The following is an 18,742-nucleotide window of genomic DNA, read 5'->3' on the forward strand; positions in this document are numbered from 1 at the left end:
TCTTTTTGTGGCTATTTATGTTTTTAAGGTAGAATTGGTAAACATTTTTAAAAATTTATGCTATAGATTTTCACTTTATTCTTGTAATTATAGGATTGATATTGAATTTTATGCTAATGGCAGCGGAGCAGGAGTCCCCGATGTGTGAGCTACAAGGACAAACACACCTGGAAGGCTATCATTTGGATCATCTGAGATCCTTTGATTGTTTTTCTGTCTTCATAACAATTCTACCACCTGTCTGTCAGTTTGTCGTACTGTGGTAGCTTGCAGGTTGCTATGATGCTGGAGGCCATACCACTGGTATTTCAAATACTAGCAGTATTTGAACTGGTTTCAGCAGAGTTTCCAAACTAAGACAGGCTAGGAATAAAGGCCTGGTGATCTACTTCAGAAAATCAGTCAGTGAAAACCCTGTGGATCACAACAGAATATTGACTGATATAGTGCTGGAAGATGAGCCCCCTAGGTTGGAAGGCACTCAAAATACACCATGACCACAACAGTGGACTCAAGCATACTAATGATTGTGAAGATGGTGCAGGACCGGGCACCATTTCATTCTGTTGTACATGGGGTCGCCATGAGTCAGAACTAACTCAATGGCAACTAATAACAAATCATAACAATTAGGGGAGAAAGGCCTGTAGGAAAATCCCTGGCAATTTGTCTTACCTCCAGGTTTCAGGCAGTGTATTACCATTTTGTGTGCCACTGAAGTGGGAAAAGGAGGTAGATAATAATATAATACACACGTTAATTACTTTATCTGAATTTTCAGAATAGGAGCTACACCCTCCCCACACATCTCCCTCTCCAACATGTACACATCACACAGAGACAGCGATGTCCCACAGCCCTTGCCTGGGTGCCCATGAGAAACCACAGGCACAAGTTAGTTTAACCACTTTCCAATGCTATCATTCCTTGGTTGAACCCTTGCATTTGACAGACAGCTTATTGGGCTGCATTACCATCCTTCTGAAGTCTGTCAGAGTATTGGACATAAATTATCTTTAAAACAAAACATAAAATAGAGCCATTGATGGTTTTGGGGGTTTTATTTCTTTTGTATTCTCCTACTTCCTGGGGCCTAGCTGCAATTTTCATGCTTACCGGAAGCATGAACTATACACATATGGCACTCCAGGCACAGTGGATGCAATCAATGAGAAGATGATTTCTGACTGCTGTTATTATTATTATGACTTATGATAGGGGAGTGGTATGCACCCTCTACACAACATAGCATTAGATGCTATACTTGCTGCTTTCAATATAAGTTAATTAAAACACATCTGTCTTAAAAACAAAACAAAACAAAATCTCTGGCACACAGAAAGCTCCAAGTCTGGGTACAAAGGACATGGATTTATACATATATTGGTGTTTATATTCATGTGTATATTTTAATAACTTGCTTTATGTTGCTAGATTCTTAAAGTTGGAGAAGAGTTTATTCAAGAAACAAATTTTTTTTAGCAAATGAGTAAACATTCATTATAAAAACTATAGCAAAATCCTGATAAATCTATTATGTCATTACTAGTTGGGGCATTTTTAAGGGATTATTCAATGTTATGCATCTAGGAAAGTCTTAATAAATATTTCCATATTATATAGTTTACTTAGAAAAGAATAAGCAAAATAAACACAAACACGTATATTTGAACTACTGAAATACATTTGTAAAGTTACTTTTACCAAAGGAATAGATTAGATATGATGGTGTCTTCTCTGCAATCCCTGTTTGCCTCCTTAAAACAGAACAAAACAAAACACTACTTAATTTTAATTATAAAAGTGATAAATGTTCACCATTGAAAAAGTAGAGAATATGGAAAATATAAACAGAAGTCTCCTGTGATTTATATTCAAAAATTGGGCATATATTGCATATACAGTTTTATATCTTAATTATACCCTTATCATTATATCAATTTCTATGTCATTTTGAAAACTTCCAAGTCTTTTTTGATAGCTACATAATATTTTGCCACGTGGATCTGCCCTAATTTATCTAAACAATCCCCCCTTGTTGAGCATACAGGTTATCTTCTTTTTTCATTATCATAAATCACGTTAGCTGAATATCTTTGTACAGAAATCTTTGTATACTTATCTGATCATATTTGTTTAGTGTTGATTTTTATATATGAGTATATTTTTGTATGGAAATCTTTGTCTATGTTTCAGATTACATTTATTTAGAATTGAATTTTTTTAAAAAATATATATGTGGGTTATTGCGCCAAAGGGTCCCTGTGTGGCACCAACAGTTTGTGCTCACCTACACAAAGCCACCATTAAATTTGATGTGTCTTCCTGAAAAATCAGTTTATTTAAAGAGTTTGGAGGGAGGAATTTTGAATTTTTATGTGCTTTAAAGTTTTCACCACATGCATAAAATCATTAGAATTGCTTTTCCAACATTATTAAATTTGGAATTTTTTCAAATAAGCTCAGCAAGCTGAAAAACTTTATGAACTGAAAGTGATTGGAATTCTGGAACTTTCTTTGTTTTCAGGGAGCTTGTGGCATTAGTCAAAATGAACAGAGAACATGTCCTCAGTGAGAACCTATGACGCTAATATAAAGGGAGGTGGAACATATGATTTCTTGGCAAGTTTGGAGAGACCTTTGTTGTTTGTTATATTAAAAAGTAGTTCATTACACTTCTAAGATCCAGTAGCTTTTAGATGTCACACGCACTTAAGTTACTACCCATAAATCAGTTAAACTTTCTGCCAAAATTGCATTCAATCAAATGTTTATTTACACACGAGTCCATGCTTTGTTTTAATTTCTGCCAGTAAAGTAACCCAAATTGCAAGGGGTGTGTGTGATTTTATGGCATTTCTCATTTATCTTTTTAGAGTATACTACTTTTAAAATTATGTTTTCAACTGAGAATATTGACTGGTAATTAAAGAGGATATGTACTTTTAAGTGAGATTGAAGTAACAGAAAATATGCAAGATAATGAAGAAAATGCAGAATAACCTGAAATCAATGAGACATGTGTCAGAACTGACATCTCCATGGCTCCCCACAAAGCACTCGATTGCAACAAAGTTGATAGCACAACCCAACTACGTCTAGAAAATATGTAACGAGGAGCAGCCATCAATCAAAAAAATGTAAGATGTACCCAGATGTTCATTATTACTATTATGGAGTTGGAAATGACCTTTTTGTGTGTGTGCGTGCAAGAAAACACTGGATAAGTATTCCATGAAGCCATCATTTTGCAGGGAAATTCAAAATCAACCATACAGTTTTTGAAGAAAAATCATCAGAATTTTGACAACTAAAACGAAAATGCCTTGGGTAGAAGTACTACAATGCATTGCAAAATCAAGCAAGCATTTGAAACAGCTAGACATTATCTTTAAGTGCAAGTGTTATTTTTTTCCATTTCCTTTGGAGAATGAAGCTCACGGAATAGAAGATTCTGTGGTGAAATCTTAACCACGACTGTGGCCAGATGGTAACTTTTGGACAAATTTAAAAAGCCACCTCTTCATTAGGACATTGATGCCCCATCTGCTGAAAGCATGCCCCAGTAAACAGAAAAACAACAACAACAACAAACTGTGATGTCTATGAATATGAATGGAGTTCCCGGAGTCAGAGAGTACAAGTCCTGTATAATCATCTGCAGAGGGCCTGCAGGGCTGAATCAAGTAGCCCGGACAAAAATAATAGTGCCGAATGTTGTGTTTTTCAAAGACTGAGATTAACCCTACTCTTTACCTTACGTTTTCATAACTTGAATATTAACGATCATGCATTTTCATTTGATATTCCACTATTAATGATAAGCCTGTGATGATATTAATATACAAATTACTCGGCGCAATATAAATGATGAAGAAATATTTACTAAGTGATATATTTAACAAACACCATAACAAGTGGGAACACGTATGGATGAAAAGCAGATTCTAAGACTGTGGTGAATCGGATGCAGCTCCTTTCCCCTTCTCTCCTGTCTCTAATAGTCTGGACGCTCCTGAGTCAAATGATGGTTCTGCACAGGTGTGATAATCCAAAGGAATGGTCACAAGCCTGGAAACTGACCTCTGGAAGTGAAGAGGTGAAGGCAGGAAAATAGTGGGTTTTAGGAAGACTTGGCTATGGGACCTGTGAATTCCTAGGGAACTCCTCATTGGAGTGTTTTTGGTTTTTATGATATCTGAGGAGGAAAGAAAAAAAAAAAAATATGGATTTCGTCCTCTCTGGCCCTGAGCCTGGGAGAGTAGAAAGATATTTGAAAGCAAAGGGCTTTTTTTAGGATGCCCAAGGAGGAGGCTGACAATCTGGCTACTTCTGCACTGAGGGCCCATGAGGTAGAGACGGCCAGCCCAGGAGTGTGGCTACGTGGATTCTACAAAGATCATATATAAGCCCGATTCAGCCAACAAAGAAAATAACAATAGTCTAAGGGGATTTAGCAGCTAGAGAGAAAAAGATCATTCCAAACAAACTAAATGACCCAAAAAATAGAACTGCTAGAGGAAGAAAAAAAATGTATGTTTATCCTTTATAGGGATTTTAAGTGTAAATATATTGTCTGCCATTGATGTTGAACCCCTGCATTCTCTTAGCCTGTACTGACTTACAGCAGGGCTCCTTTCTGCCGACTTGTTCATAAATGGATTCTGATGTAAGTTGAATACATCTTTTTTTTTTTAACCTTTCATTATTGCCTTTTATTATCAGTATCTTTATAAATCCAATTTTTATTTGTCCTTGAGGGTAGGAAGTATTACATATAAATGTCTGTGAGTGAACATCTGAGAATGATAACATCAACATATTATGCACTCCAACGTTATATGTAGTACATATTACGATAAGATGTACACACACAAAACATGAGACAGTGGTAAGTAACTCGAATACGGTGTAAGTTGGGGACTACCTGGGTTTGGTAACTCTCTTTCCTCCTATACATTTTCAATCTTTCTTTATCACTTTGTTTTTCATTTATTTTCTCATAAATAGCACATAGATAGATTACACTTGTGTGTGTATATGTTTATATATATATACATATACACACACATATACAAGCAACAATTTTTAAAGCTAAACATACGATTTTTCCAACTAAACTATTAAATGCTGAAGAGGCGTGCCTGTTGAGATAGAAGCTTAAGTACATGATATATTTTGAGGTACAGAGCAAAAATATAAAGAAGTGGAAAAAGATAAGAGACTTGAGAATTTAATCCAGAAAATCTAACAGGTAAAAACAGGAGTTCCAAGGGCAGAAGAAGGAAAAATTGAAAAAAGGCAATTTTTTTTAAAAGTTCTAAAAAATTGTTTTCCTTAAACAGGAGAAAGATATGAGACCTATTTCAAGCAGGATTTGCAGCATTTTCTCATAATAGTCTTAAAATAGTAGTCCCTAATAGAGCTTTGTTTACTCAATGAATATGTGTTGAAAGAACCAAATATCCAATGGAGGCAGATGAAGAAAAGATGGAGTGGTGAGCAATTACACTTGATGGGCATACATCCACACTCACACATACATAAACACACAAACAGCTGGATGGGGAAGGCCAACTAGCAAAATGTTATAAAAGTGCTATAAAAGGACCCTTGAGATAGGATGGCCATACTGAAAGGGGAATTCTGATATACAAACCTGGAATGGAAAGTCCTAGGCTGACTCTGAAAAATTGGGGTCACAGGAGAAGAATAAGTAAAGCATTCCAAAGAATTCATACATGGGTAAAGAAGGAGAGGGCCAAGAAAAAAAAGTTAATATTTCGTATCACAGAGGACAGGTGAGAGGGCAAATTGAGGAGAAATATATATAGCATCTGGCTGTCTAAACAGAGTATTTTAGTATTTAGTGTTCACAATAGTGGGTGTAGGGAAAAGAGAGATAGTCACAGATGTAATGGAATAGTATAGAAGGACTCACAAATTAACACAGGAAACAAACAAACAAAAAAACCCACCAGCATGACAACAGCATGATAAACCATGGAAAAGGAAACAAGAAGAAACAATGGAAAACACTTAATCAAAATAAAATTGAAAGGAAGAAATAAAATTGAATGCACTGGCTATTTTACTAATAGTGAAGGGATGAAATTCTCCCTTTAAAAGACTGAGACCATCTTATTGGGTTAAAAACAAAGGTAACTCTCATAAATGCTATTTATATGAAAATAAGTATAAAACAAATTGAGAAAGAAAGGTGGAAAATGTAGAGGTGAGAAGAGAGACATCAAGCAAATACAGGCTAAAAGAAAGTGGGCGTTGCAACATCAATGTCAGATAATACATTTAAACTTAAATTCACTATAGAGGATAAATATTATATAATAATAAAATTAATCATCTCTGAAGAAGCTGTAACAATCATAAAGCTGTGTTCACCCCCTCCCCAATTAAACACACCCTCCCACAAACCAATTTAAGCACATAAAACAAAAACTATTTGAAATTCAATAACTCTAAAAAATTTAAGAGTTGACACTACTTTAAGTGAATGACACTACCCTCAGAATTAGACTGACTGTATAGTCAAAATGAAGTAAAATCATAGAAGAACTGAATAGACGTGTACTATGGCCTCTGATAACTTGCTTCCTTTGGTTTTCCTCTCCCTGGTAAAAGTGATAAGGAGCTCTGGTGGCACAGTGGTTCAGCGCTGAGCTGCTACCAAAAGGTTAGTGGTTCAAACCCACCAGCTACTCCGCAGGAGAAAGAAGTGGCAGTCTACAGCCTTGGAAACCCAATGGGGCAGTCAGAATCAACTTGGCAGTGACAGGTTTTTGGGTTCAATAAAAGTGATAGGTCGCTGGGTGGTGCAAGTGGTTTGCAGTGGGCTGCTGACCTACAGGTTGGCTACTCGAAGTCACCCAGTGGCTCTGTGGAAGAAAGTCCTGGCGAACTGCTTTCATAAAGATTACAGCCAAGAAAACTCTGTGGAGCAGTTCTACTGTGTAACATGTAGGGTGACCGTAAGTCGGAATCAACTGGAAGCCATTGAGTTTGGTTTGTTTTTTTGGTTTAGTAACAGTGATGAGAGTGACTTCCTGCTGAGAGGCCAATTCATGATGGTGACAAAATCTGTCTCTGTATATGGGTAAATTCTCTTCTGTTTTATGACCCACATGCACAAATTCCAAATGATGCTGCAAATGCATTTTACTTGCTTTCTGCTTCATGAACTGCCAGTCGTGTCCATATCTGCTAGATTATTTGTCTATTCCTTTGTTCTTGCCATTGTGTGCTGACAGTATGGGGTGAGGGTGGGACAGAAGAGATCTTCCAAGAAGCTCTGTGAAGTGACCCAGCAGAAGTCTTCACCTTGCAGATGGTGTTTCATACAAATACCTGGTGTCTTGCTGGGGTGCTCTGTTTGGCTGACAATTGGACACTTTAGACAAGCATTGCATGTAGAATCTTCACCTTTAGTACTTTAACTACAATTCCTGAGGTTGTCTGGGGGAAGTGGCTCCTGAATAGACTCAGAAGAGTTCAGTCAGTGAGCCTCATTCTACAGCTGCTAGAATTTGGCACTTTTTTTATTTTTTAATATTCCACTCTAGCTTCTGCCTTCTGCCATCTGCCATTGTTACACAGCCCAGGTGTACAGGATTTTCTTGTTCTCCCATAAACATGACCCTGCCATCTCCATAATTTGTCTGGTCATTAGTTACAGAATTGTCGATGATTTGACTGACCATTCCTTAAAACGTCTTCTCCAGATGCAGCTTCTCCGGGGGGAATGACGGATAGTTAATATTTTTTGTACTCATTAGCTTAGAATTAATTGTTTTCTCCTAATTTTAGTCAACTTTCAAAGTTTTTAATAATCTACATAATTTCTATCACCAAGTTCATTTGGGCATGTAAAATGTACCAGATGGAAATCAATGTCATACTTCTCTACCTTCAAAATTCCTTTTAAATATCATTTTCTCAGTGAAATCTTGCCTGACCCCATCCAGACTGAGTTAAGATTTCTTCCTCTATTCATGTCAGTATTTTATCATACGCCATGTTTTCATACAGTCATTTGTGTCTCTTACTGAAGTCTGAAGTTCGGTTGGGTAAGTATTTTTATTTATATAACCTCATTAATTAGCACAATTAGCAGTTGCTTAGAAATTGGCAGGTGCTCAGTGAATACGTGTAGTTTTACTGACCAGCTCTCATTATTTGAACTCCTTATATTCACTTTGTTGATGTTGTTGTTGGTTGCCTTTGAGTTGGCTTCGACTCATGGCAACCTTATCTACAACAGAACGAACATTGCTCAATTCTGTACCATCTTCATGATCATTGTTATGTTTGAGTCTATTGTTGTGGCTATTGTGAAAACAGTGCTAGGGAATATCCCAATAAGCAATTTCCATTAATATTTCTCTTGAAGCCTCATTTAGAGGCAAGCGCACTGGCTTTGTGGTTGGAAAATCTTGGTTTCAGCGTCACAGCTGCCATTTTTGTTCTATGTCACCTTGGCCAAGTCATGTGCGTTCAGCTCTCCTGTCTGTAATATGGGACACCTCATAGGAGTGCTGTGAGGATCAAATAAGAGTACATTTGAGGGCACTTAGTAACCTGTAAAGCAATATGCAGAAGAAAGTTGTTGAATTTGCTTCTGTTAATTTTGACACATTCCCTTTACCCACATAGGCAATACAACATTTTAAATTTGGTACCCTTAAATAATATTTTTGAAATGCTTTGTCATGAAAAGTATACTGAGCACTCTAAAAGAGATGATTAAAAGAATTCGTCTTCTGAGTTTTATAAGCTGGGCCTAACCAAGGCTTTAGTAATCCCTCAAGGATGAAAATATGGCTGGTTAAAAAAAAAAACAAAAAAACTAAAAGCAAATAAATTATTGAATAATCCTTTAGCAAAACTGGTTGTGGACTGTCTCTGTAGATCTGTTCAGAAACTATATGGGATTCCTTGCATCCATATATGCAAGTGGCATCTGACCAAATCAGGCTATCAATATAAGAACTTTATTGAGTAATTCCAAAGGAATCTCACATTCTTGCTCTCTTTGATATGAGGTCACAGAACTCACTTGGATTCAGACAGACCCATGTGGCTACTGGGAAGTTGCTCCAGCTTCTCCTCCCTTTACATATACTGCTGATATTCAGTTGATGCCTACTGGTGTTTCATTTCTGACAGAGCCTGGAATGACTCAGAAACCTGCAAATTTCACTTTTATTTGGAACTCTCCCAGTCACTACCCTCTTATCTTTGTTAATTTCTCCAAAGTTTTCCAATAATTATTATTAGTGTTCCTTCTTTGGCATAATCAAAAGAGCTTAGAGACTAAATTGTTGGTTTAGATGCTGGCAAATTTGGGGTACAGGGCCTTTACCAGTTTTCTAAACTGCTTTCTTTGCCAACTGGAGAGGTGTTCTTGTCTATTACTTTAAATTAATTTTATGCCATCTAGCTGTACCTATCAAACTATTGGGAGCTTATTTGTTTCTTTCATCTTAAAAAAAATTATTTAAGGTCTATTATAATGTTGCTAGGTACCCTCAAATCAGTTTCGACTCATAGTGACCCTATGTACAACAGAACAAAACATTGCTCAGTTCTGTATCATCCTCACAATTGTTGCTGTGTTTGAGTCCATTGTTGCAGCTACTGTGTCAATGCATCTCATTGAGGGCCTTCCTCTTTTTTGCTGACCCTCTAGTTTAGCAAGCATGATGTCTTCCTCCAGGGACTGGTCCCTCTTGATAACATGTCCAAAGTAAGTGAGACGAGTCTCACCATCCTCGCTTTTAAGGAACATTCTTGCGTACTTCTTCCAAGACAGATTTGTTCATTCTTCTGGTAGTTCATGGTATACTCAACATTCTTCGCCAACAGCATAATTCAAAGGCATCAATTCTTCTTTGGTCTTCCTTATTCATTGTCCAGCTTTCCCATGCATGTAAGATGATTGAAAATACCACGGTGTCATGGATTGAATTGTGTCCTCCCAAAATATATGTCACATTGGTTAGGCCATGATTCCCAGTATTGTGTGGTTGTCCTCCATTTTGTGATTTTCCTGTGTGTTATAAATCATAATCTTTGCCTGTGGTTAAAGAAGATTAGGGTGAGATGTAACACCCTTGGTCAGGTCATATCCCTGATTCAATGTAAAAGGAGCTTCCCTGGGGTGTGGCCTGCACCACCTTTTATCTTACAAGAGATAAAAGGAAAGGGAAGTAAGTAGAGAGCTGAGGACCTCATACCACCAAAAAAAGCAGTGCTGGGAGCAGAGTACATCCTTTGGACCCAGGGTTCCTGTGCAGAGAAGCTCCTAGTCCAGGGGAAGATTGATGACAAGGACCTTCCTCCAGAGCTGACAGAAAAAAACCTTCCCCTGGAGCTGATGCCCTGAATTTGGACTTCTAGCCTAATAGACTGAGAAAATAAATTTCTCTTTGTTGAAGCTATTCACTTGTGATATTTCTGTTATAGTGATGCTAAATGATTAAGACACATGGCTTGGGTCAGGCACACTTTAGTCCTCAGGTGACATCTTTGCTTTTCAACACTTTAAAGAGGTCTTTTGCAGCAGAGTAGGCCAATACTAAACATTGTTTGATTTTTTGACTGATGCTTCCATTAGGTGTTGACTGTGGATCCAAGTAAAATGAAATCCTTGACAACTTCAATCTTTTCTCCATTTACCATGGTGTGGCTTATTGGTCCAATTGTGAAGATTTTTGTTTTCTTTATGTTAAGGTGTAATCCATAGTGAGGGCTATAGTCTTTGATCCTCATCAGTAAGTGCTTCAAGCCCTCTTCACTTTCAGCAAGCAAGATTGTGTCATCTGCATAACGCAGGTTGTTAATGAGTCTTCCTCCAATCTTGATGCCCTGTTCTTCTTCATATAGTCCAGCTTCTCAGATTATTTGCTCAGCATACAGATTGAATAAGTATGATGAAAGGATACAACACTGACACACACCTTTCCTGATTTTAAACCACGCAGTATCCCCTTGTTCTCTTCAAACTACTGCCTCTTGATCTATGTACAGGTTTCACACGAGCAAAATTAAGTGTTCTGAAATTCCTATTCTCCAGAATGTTATCCATAATTTGTTATGATCCACACAGTCAAATGCCTTAGCATAGTCAATAAAACACAGGCAAACATGTTTCTGGTATTTTCTGCTTTTAGCCATCAGTAATGATGTCCCTCATTCCACATCCTCTTCTGAGTCTGGCTTAAATTTCTGGAAGTTCCCTGTTGCTACACAGCTGCAACTGTTTTTGATTTATCTTCAGCAAAATTTTACTTGCTTGTAATATGAATAATATTGTTTAATAATTTCTTCATTCCAATGTATCATTTTTATTTAGAATGGACACGTATATGGATGTCTTCCAGTTAGCCAAGTAGCTCCTTCCAAATTTCTTGGCATAGATGAGTGAGCACTTCCAGCATTTCATCCATTTGTTGAAACATCTTAGTTGGTATTCCATCAATTCCTGGAGCCTTGTTTCTCACTAATGTCTTCACTGTAGCTTGGATGTCTTCCTTCAGTACCATTGGTTCTTGATCATATGGTACCTCCTGAAATGGTTAAACATTGACCAATTATTTTTGGTACAGTGATTTTGTATATTTCTTCCATCTTCTTTTGGTGTTTCCTGCATTGTTCAAATTTTTGCCCATAGAATGTCTATTTTAATACTTTTTAAAAATACCACACACTTTGATCTTATCCTCTCATTGCCTTTTTCAATCATAGTTGGTGTCTTAGAATCAATATACTAAAAACTGAACATGTTAAAAATTACAGACCTGTCCTTTGGAAAAAGGCAGGCAGTGCAATGAAGGATCGAAAACAAAAATGGAGTAAAGATGCATCTAATGAAAGATTTGTAAAAATGTTACAGACTTCTTCTCTCAACTCTTCGAGATATCATTGATTAAAATGTTACTTATCCTAGTCACAAGGCTTCTTCCTTCTCCACATCATTTGCTATATCCTGAGACTACCATTTATTTCAAGGAACATTCCCTGAATATGTTTCTTGTCCTTGACTTCCATTCCAGGACACTAAAATGGTCACCTGTTGTTGTTAATATGATATTTACTCAATTATTTTAAAATTAATAGAAGTCTAGGAACATGCCTAGAGATTAAAAATGGGAAATTACAGGTCTATAACTTTAACTTTTTTAGCTGAGAAAACTATTATAAAATTCATTTTTTTCAGAACACTAGAGTCAATGTAGGATATGATCTTGGGATTTGTTATTGTTGTGTGCCATTGAGTTGACTCCTACTCATAGGGAGCCTATAGGACAGAGTAGAAGTGTCCCATAATGTTTCCTGGGTTGTAATCTTTATAGGAGAAGATCGCCAGGTCTTTTCTCACATGGAGTTGCTGGTGGGTTTGAACCACTGACCTTTTGGTTAGCAGCAGAACACTTTATCCACCGCACCAACAGGGCTTGGAATATCTGCCTTCAAATCTGAGATGGCCATTTACTTGCATGTGAACCAAGGCGTGCTTCTTCATTTCCGTGTTCTTCAGTTTTCTCAGCTATTAAATGGGGCCTAAAATACTTGCCCTATAAAGTTGTCATTAGATTCAGTTATGTGAAAGTCCTTCGAACAGTCTAAAGCACTGTAGAAATGTCAATTAACATTATAGTTTTTGCTTATCAATATCAAGCTCTATCAGAAGAACCTAATCTTATTTAAGGAAGCCGGACAGGCATCCTGTAGATGCCATCCCCTTTGATCCTGGTAATGTTTCTAAATTGGTCTTTGTAGCACAATATCAACCCTTCTGGGAATATGGCTAAGAACACCTACAGTTCCAAGACAGTAAAACATCCGGTTAGAAACATAATTAGAGGCACATGAGATTGTTTTCTTGGTTCAGTGGTGTAGGGTCATGGTTTCAAGAGACAGTCCAAACAATTGACCTAATATTGATTTTGGTGCTTCTGTTCTACCTCCTAGTTCATTTTGTAGTGTCTGGGGTCTTAAAAGCTTGCCAACAGCCATTCAAGGTACAACAATTGGTCTCCATTCACTGCAAGCACCAGTGGAAGAAGGAGGGTTGGGAATCAGTGGAGGAAATGGAATAGATGTCCAATCATCTCCAAGAACAACTGCCTCCTTTGCCATGAGACCAGAAAAACTGGATGGTGCCCAGCTACCAATTCTGAACAATCAGATCAAGAGTTCTATAGAGTAATCCTGATCAAATGAAGGAAAATGCTGAATATAATTTTAAATTCTCATGAATTCAGACGTTTTGGAGCCATTGAGGCACAATGACCCCCAAAACTATTACCCTGGGAAATCTTCAAAACTTGAACTGAAACTATCCCCTGAAGTCATCTTTGAACCAAATAATAGTTTAGCCTAATTAGAAAAGAATGTCTACATTAAGCAGAATACTCTTTTATAGAATTATCTATATTTGATCAAATTGACAACAGCAATTTGAAAGGATAGATGAAAAGCTTAGGGGAGCAGTGAGTTCGTGTTAACGATGGTGAAATAATTGGAAAAAGATTGTCAAGAAAGGTGGCACGACTTGAAGAATGTAACCAGTGTCACTGAATTGTATATGTATAAATTGTTGAAGCAGTGTATGTTTTGTTGTGTATATTTTCACTAAATAAATAATAGAAACATAATCAGAGAATAGTCTTTGGAAATAAATAGTAGCCTAGGGACTTCACAAGTGACATTTGGTAGGAATAAGCCTTGGCACTGGGTAAGTAACTTTTCAATCAATGATACAGCAAAGAGTTCAGTTATCATTAAGTTATTTAAGTGTACCAAGGACAAGGGTGTATAACGGGATTCTATTACTTTGATAAAAGATTCAGAATTCAATGTGACCTTGCTAATTTGGAAACAATATCAGAAACAGACACAATGAATTTCTATTAGGAGCAGAGGTAGACAACAGGAGGGGCGAAGGCCCAAGTGTGCCCATATTTATTGGGAAAAGACCTGGCTATGTGTGAGGAGGCAGAAAGAGAGTGAGGTTCTGGGTAGTTATGAGACTGTGAGTCAGCATGACGGCACTGCAGTTAGAAGAGTGAGCTCAGCGCTGCAGGGCATGGCAGAGAGGTTGCCTGGAGCAAAACCCCAAGGAGCAGTCCTCTTAGAGGGAGACCTGAACAGCCACATGTGGATTACTAGTTTGGGGAACCCTGTGATCTTCTCAGCTCAGGATTCTGTCTCTGATTAAATGCCTATAAGTATTTATTTAGGACTCCTACCCTGACTATCTTTGCAGAGGATTGAGGTGACTTTTCTCTTTCTGGTGGCAGCCATAGAGATGAATCACAGGACAGTACAGTTATCAAAAGGTAAATGCTGTACCCTTAACCACTCTAACCCCCTTTATTAAAGTACTATTTGTCAGTTGTCCAGAAAGTTTTCAAAATATTTTAAAGACATCCTAATTTTCAGCCTATAGCATCTCTTGAATAACTGATTCCATAAGGTACTATGTATGGAGAGCATTGATCCAAGCATCTTGTCTAAGCTCACTCTCTCCCTGGTCAGACCCTTCCCCTTTGTCTGTGTGGTGAAAATGATCTTCATCCTTCAGGTCTCAGCTGGTGCCTCACTCCTGTGTGAAGCCCTTTTTGACCTTCTGGGTAGAGCTACATCCTTTGTGCCTGCCTCTGCTGCATCTTGTACATTCCTCCATTAAAGGCTCATTAATCACACCGGATAGAATTGGAATATGAGCTTCTTTGAGGGTATGGGTCAAATGTTATTCATCTTTGTCCCCTCATCATAAGATCTATGTGAATAAGTTAAAATATAAACTGATATTTAAGCTAAAGAAGTCTCTAACTTTGCATTCCTCAATGTACCACATAAATAGGGAATTATATTTTAAAATGTAAGTAGAATTATTGTATTTTTCAGTGATCTATAATGAAGAAATCCTTGCCAGTAAAATTAGGCATAGCTTTCCTCCTTTTTCTCATCTTAGATGAGTTGTATATTTTTCTCCAACCTACAAATGAAGAGCTAGACTAAGTCCCTTCCAACCTTAACCTCCTAATCATTTCATGCTAAGCTTCAGCCTTTACTATTCTCTGGCTTGGACCATTTGCTTGAGTGTCCATGATGGAGATATGACTAAAGGGCCCAGCTCCACCTTCAGCAATGTGCAAGAGGCTTCCTTTGATTAAGTGATCCAAAAGTTAAACGAGTGAGGATACTTTCATACTGTCACATATTCATTTAATAATGAAGGGAGATGTGAAGGCAGTGTTCTATTTTCAAGGCAGCCATGCACAAATGTGTCTTTTTGATTCTCTTTTCTCATAGTAAGTTTGAAGAGAGGAGGAAAAATATTTACCATAACATTGTCTGCAAACGTGCTGTTTCTGTCCTCAGAGTGAAGCATTTGATGCCTGTTGAGGATTTTAATGATCTGATCCTGACTCTGAAGTTGCTGATCTCTGAGACACAATTCCCTCCACCCACCATCATTTTTTGTTTCAGAAACAAACACAGAGACAGAAAACGGCATCATTTGTTTGCCTAATTGCATACGTTAAAAAAAAAAAAAAAAAAACTTACCTCCAGCTCGTTCTAATATTTATCTTTCCATAAGTACATTCAGCCGTCTTTAAAGCTGTCAACATGTTCCTAAGCAGGCTGGCTGGGGTGTTAGCAAACATCAGCAGCAGGAAATCTCCAGCCCCTGACAGCTAGAGACGACTCCCCTCCAAGCAGTGAGCTTAAGAAGCACGGATTAGTTAATTTTTATAAACTGTTGACTCTCAACAAGTGTACTGAAGTCATGATTTAATCACTTGTTTAAAAATGTGGTTTTCATAGTGCCTTATGATTCTATTTGTTTCTTTTATTAATAAATGAGTTATGGATATTTTAATTTATAGTTGAATCCTTAAGAGCCTAAAGAGGTAATTAGTCAAATACTCACAGACATCAAGACCTCAGGGAGGGACCCTATAGTGGCGAGAAAATGAGCTTGGGAACCAGGCACGCCTGAATCTGAATTATGGCTCTGCCCCCTTCATGACCAGAAATGAACCTCTCTGGGCCTCAGTTTCCTCATTTAAAAATAAGGATAACATTATCTTCTTTGTAGGGTTAAAGTCAAAATGAAATGAGTTACTCCATGTGATGCACTTAGTACAATTTTAGAAGCACAGTAAATTCTTGATAAATGGTCATGCTGATGATAATAAAAGAGAAGAAGATGGAATTTTTCAGTTGGGAGGTTCATCCTGACTGTTTTGGAGAGCTCAAATCCTTATTCATAAACCCAGTTTTCACCTTTTAGGATGGGAAAGTCTTAACGGTTTTCACTGGTGTTAATTTTCAAATTTCTTGAAAAGCATAAAACAGCTAAAAGCTTCCATATTCAGACTTCCTACTGGCAAGCACTGAAGATATAATACCCATTCTATGTAAATCTAGAAGTTGCAATTTGTCATTTATTTTCTGAATCCCTAAATGCCTGCCTTAGACCTTTATTTTACTTAAACACAGGGGTGATAATTAAATCTCAGGACTATCCACTGCCATTACGTGGTTGGGTGACCTTCTCTTAGTCTCTAACACCCTGGAGACACAGTTTCAGACAAATGGAATATTCTGGAGGAGTTTTAAGAAAGGGGTTATGTAAGGCGGGAAAAAAGGTGTTACTATTTTAAGGTAATTAATATTTTGGTTCCCTTGAGAGTAAAAATAGGAGTTTGCCAGATGGCAGACGTCTTTTTGGTGAGTAACATCACACTGTATTTTGAATGAAGAAATGGCAGGGGGAAGAGCTGATGAGAACAGCTTTCTCAAATCACACCAAGGCGTGCAATCTGGGCTTGGGAAAGGGAGAGGAAGTGAGTAAACAAATAAGGTATTTTTATTGCCTAAGAACATGAATCTCCTGGTTTTCCTGGGAAAATGTGACTTTTTTCAGATGAAAGTGGACATAAGGGGGCTGTGGAAGTCTGTGTGGGTAGACGTGTTAAAGAAAGAGCAAGGTGAAGGCTATAAAATTACCCGGCATCCTGCCTGAGCAGCCTTCCAGGGACACACAATAGAGAGACAGGATAGGCAGGTCTCCCCCACCCTGGAAATCTCTGCAATGTTTTTCTCCTCCTTTCATCACACATGAATTGATCGTAGAATGTTGTAAGCTCCTGGGAAAGGTAATGGGGAAACAAAATTACCCTGATGCAGCTCACGGCCTAGTGAATATAGTAGGGATTTAGAAGTCAACTTCTGTTTGCAGACTGGAGCCAAGGCGAGAGTGAGGTCACGGCAAAGCCAAGGTCTTATAACCACTGCAGATGGTGGCAGTTAGATCTGAGCCCAGGGCTTTCCTCAGTCTGATACCCTCCAACCTCTCCAAATTGCTGTGTAGGGGCGCTAGTGCGCTAAAAACGTGGACCATAAATGGACCTCAGAAATAATAATGACTGGCATTTATTGAACACCTACAATGTGTCAGGATCTTTACATGTATAATCTCTGCTCCCAAATTAAGTTCTCAAGATACGTACAGTGAAACCTGTGAGAGCTGGAACTTGATGGGACTGCCTTGGTTTTCCAGGTCTCACAAGTGTTCCGCCTTTGACAGGGTACAGCTTATCACTTTTCTACTCCTCTCTATTAGTGGAAAATATTTGAGTTTTCCTTTTCTGACAGGTCTCTGCAGATTTTAATCCAAATTGTGCCACTACAAAGCTGTGGCCTTGGCTACATAATTTAACCCCACTGTGCCCCAGTTACTTCAAATGAAAATGAGGAGTAGACTAGATTAGTGTATATGGAAATTTCCTTGCAAATCTAATAATCCATGATTTTTAAAGGCCCTCAAAGCCCTTCACTAACATGAACCTGCACCCTCCCCACCCCATCATTTGCATGTGAGAAGATTACAGCACACATATAGCAGATAACTTATTTCAGATCCACTTTGAGTTTTAAACAGACCCTTGCCCTCCTGATTGAGTCCTCACGATGCTACAGCGCCTAGCTTCGGGAGCACTCTTTCCAAAAAAATTACCAATATTCATGAAGAAAATTATTAACTTGCACAGACACTGGAGGCATAGTGTAATGCTTGGAAATATCATCTTATGTACATATTTGCCAGGAATGTTTACTGAAAATTCATTTCTCCCCCAATCACCTGAGGCATGAGGGGGAAAAAAGATATTTACCTGGTTTTACATGCTTTGTGGGTACATTCTTAGAAATCTCCTAGCTTTACTATTTGCTTTCTAGGCTCATTAATTCTGTTGAGAGGATTAAAGAAGCAAATACTAGTGAAAGAGAACAGAAAACTCAGAAATGCTCCATGTTAACACATGCTAACGTGAGGAGAGTATTAATAGATACGGATTTGTTGAGTACTTCCTCAGAGCAGGTCCTCTACTCATATCATGATCACTCTTCAAAGTGACTTTTAAGGTAGGCTTTACCATCTTCCTTTAAAACAAACAAGCGAAAAAACTTCCATCAGCTTTATTGAGATGTAATCCACATTGTCACTTTCCTTTAACCAGCAAGGACAAAGACCGTCATAGAACTTCTGTTACAGGCTCAAATGAATCTGTTGTTCATGGTGAAACATAACTTTCACCATGTTGTTCACGATGAAAGCAGATCTTTTTTTTTATTTTATTTTTTTTTAATGGTAGTTCAGGTGAAGGCTTACAGAACAAATAGTTTCTCATGAAACAGAAGTACACAT

This window comes from Trichechus manatus, unplaced genomic scaffold (assembly GCF_000243295.1).
Source record: "Trichechus manatus latirostris isolate Lorelei unplaced genomic scaffold, TriManLat1.0 scaffold00132, whole genome shotgun sequence".
Taxonomy (NCBI): Eukaryota; Metazoa; Chordata; class Mammalia; order Sirenia; family Trichechidae; genus Trichechus; species Trichechus manatus.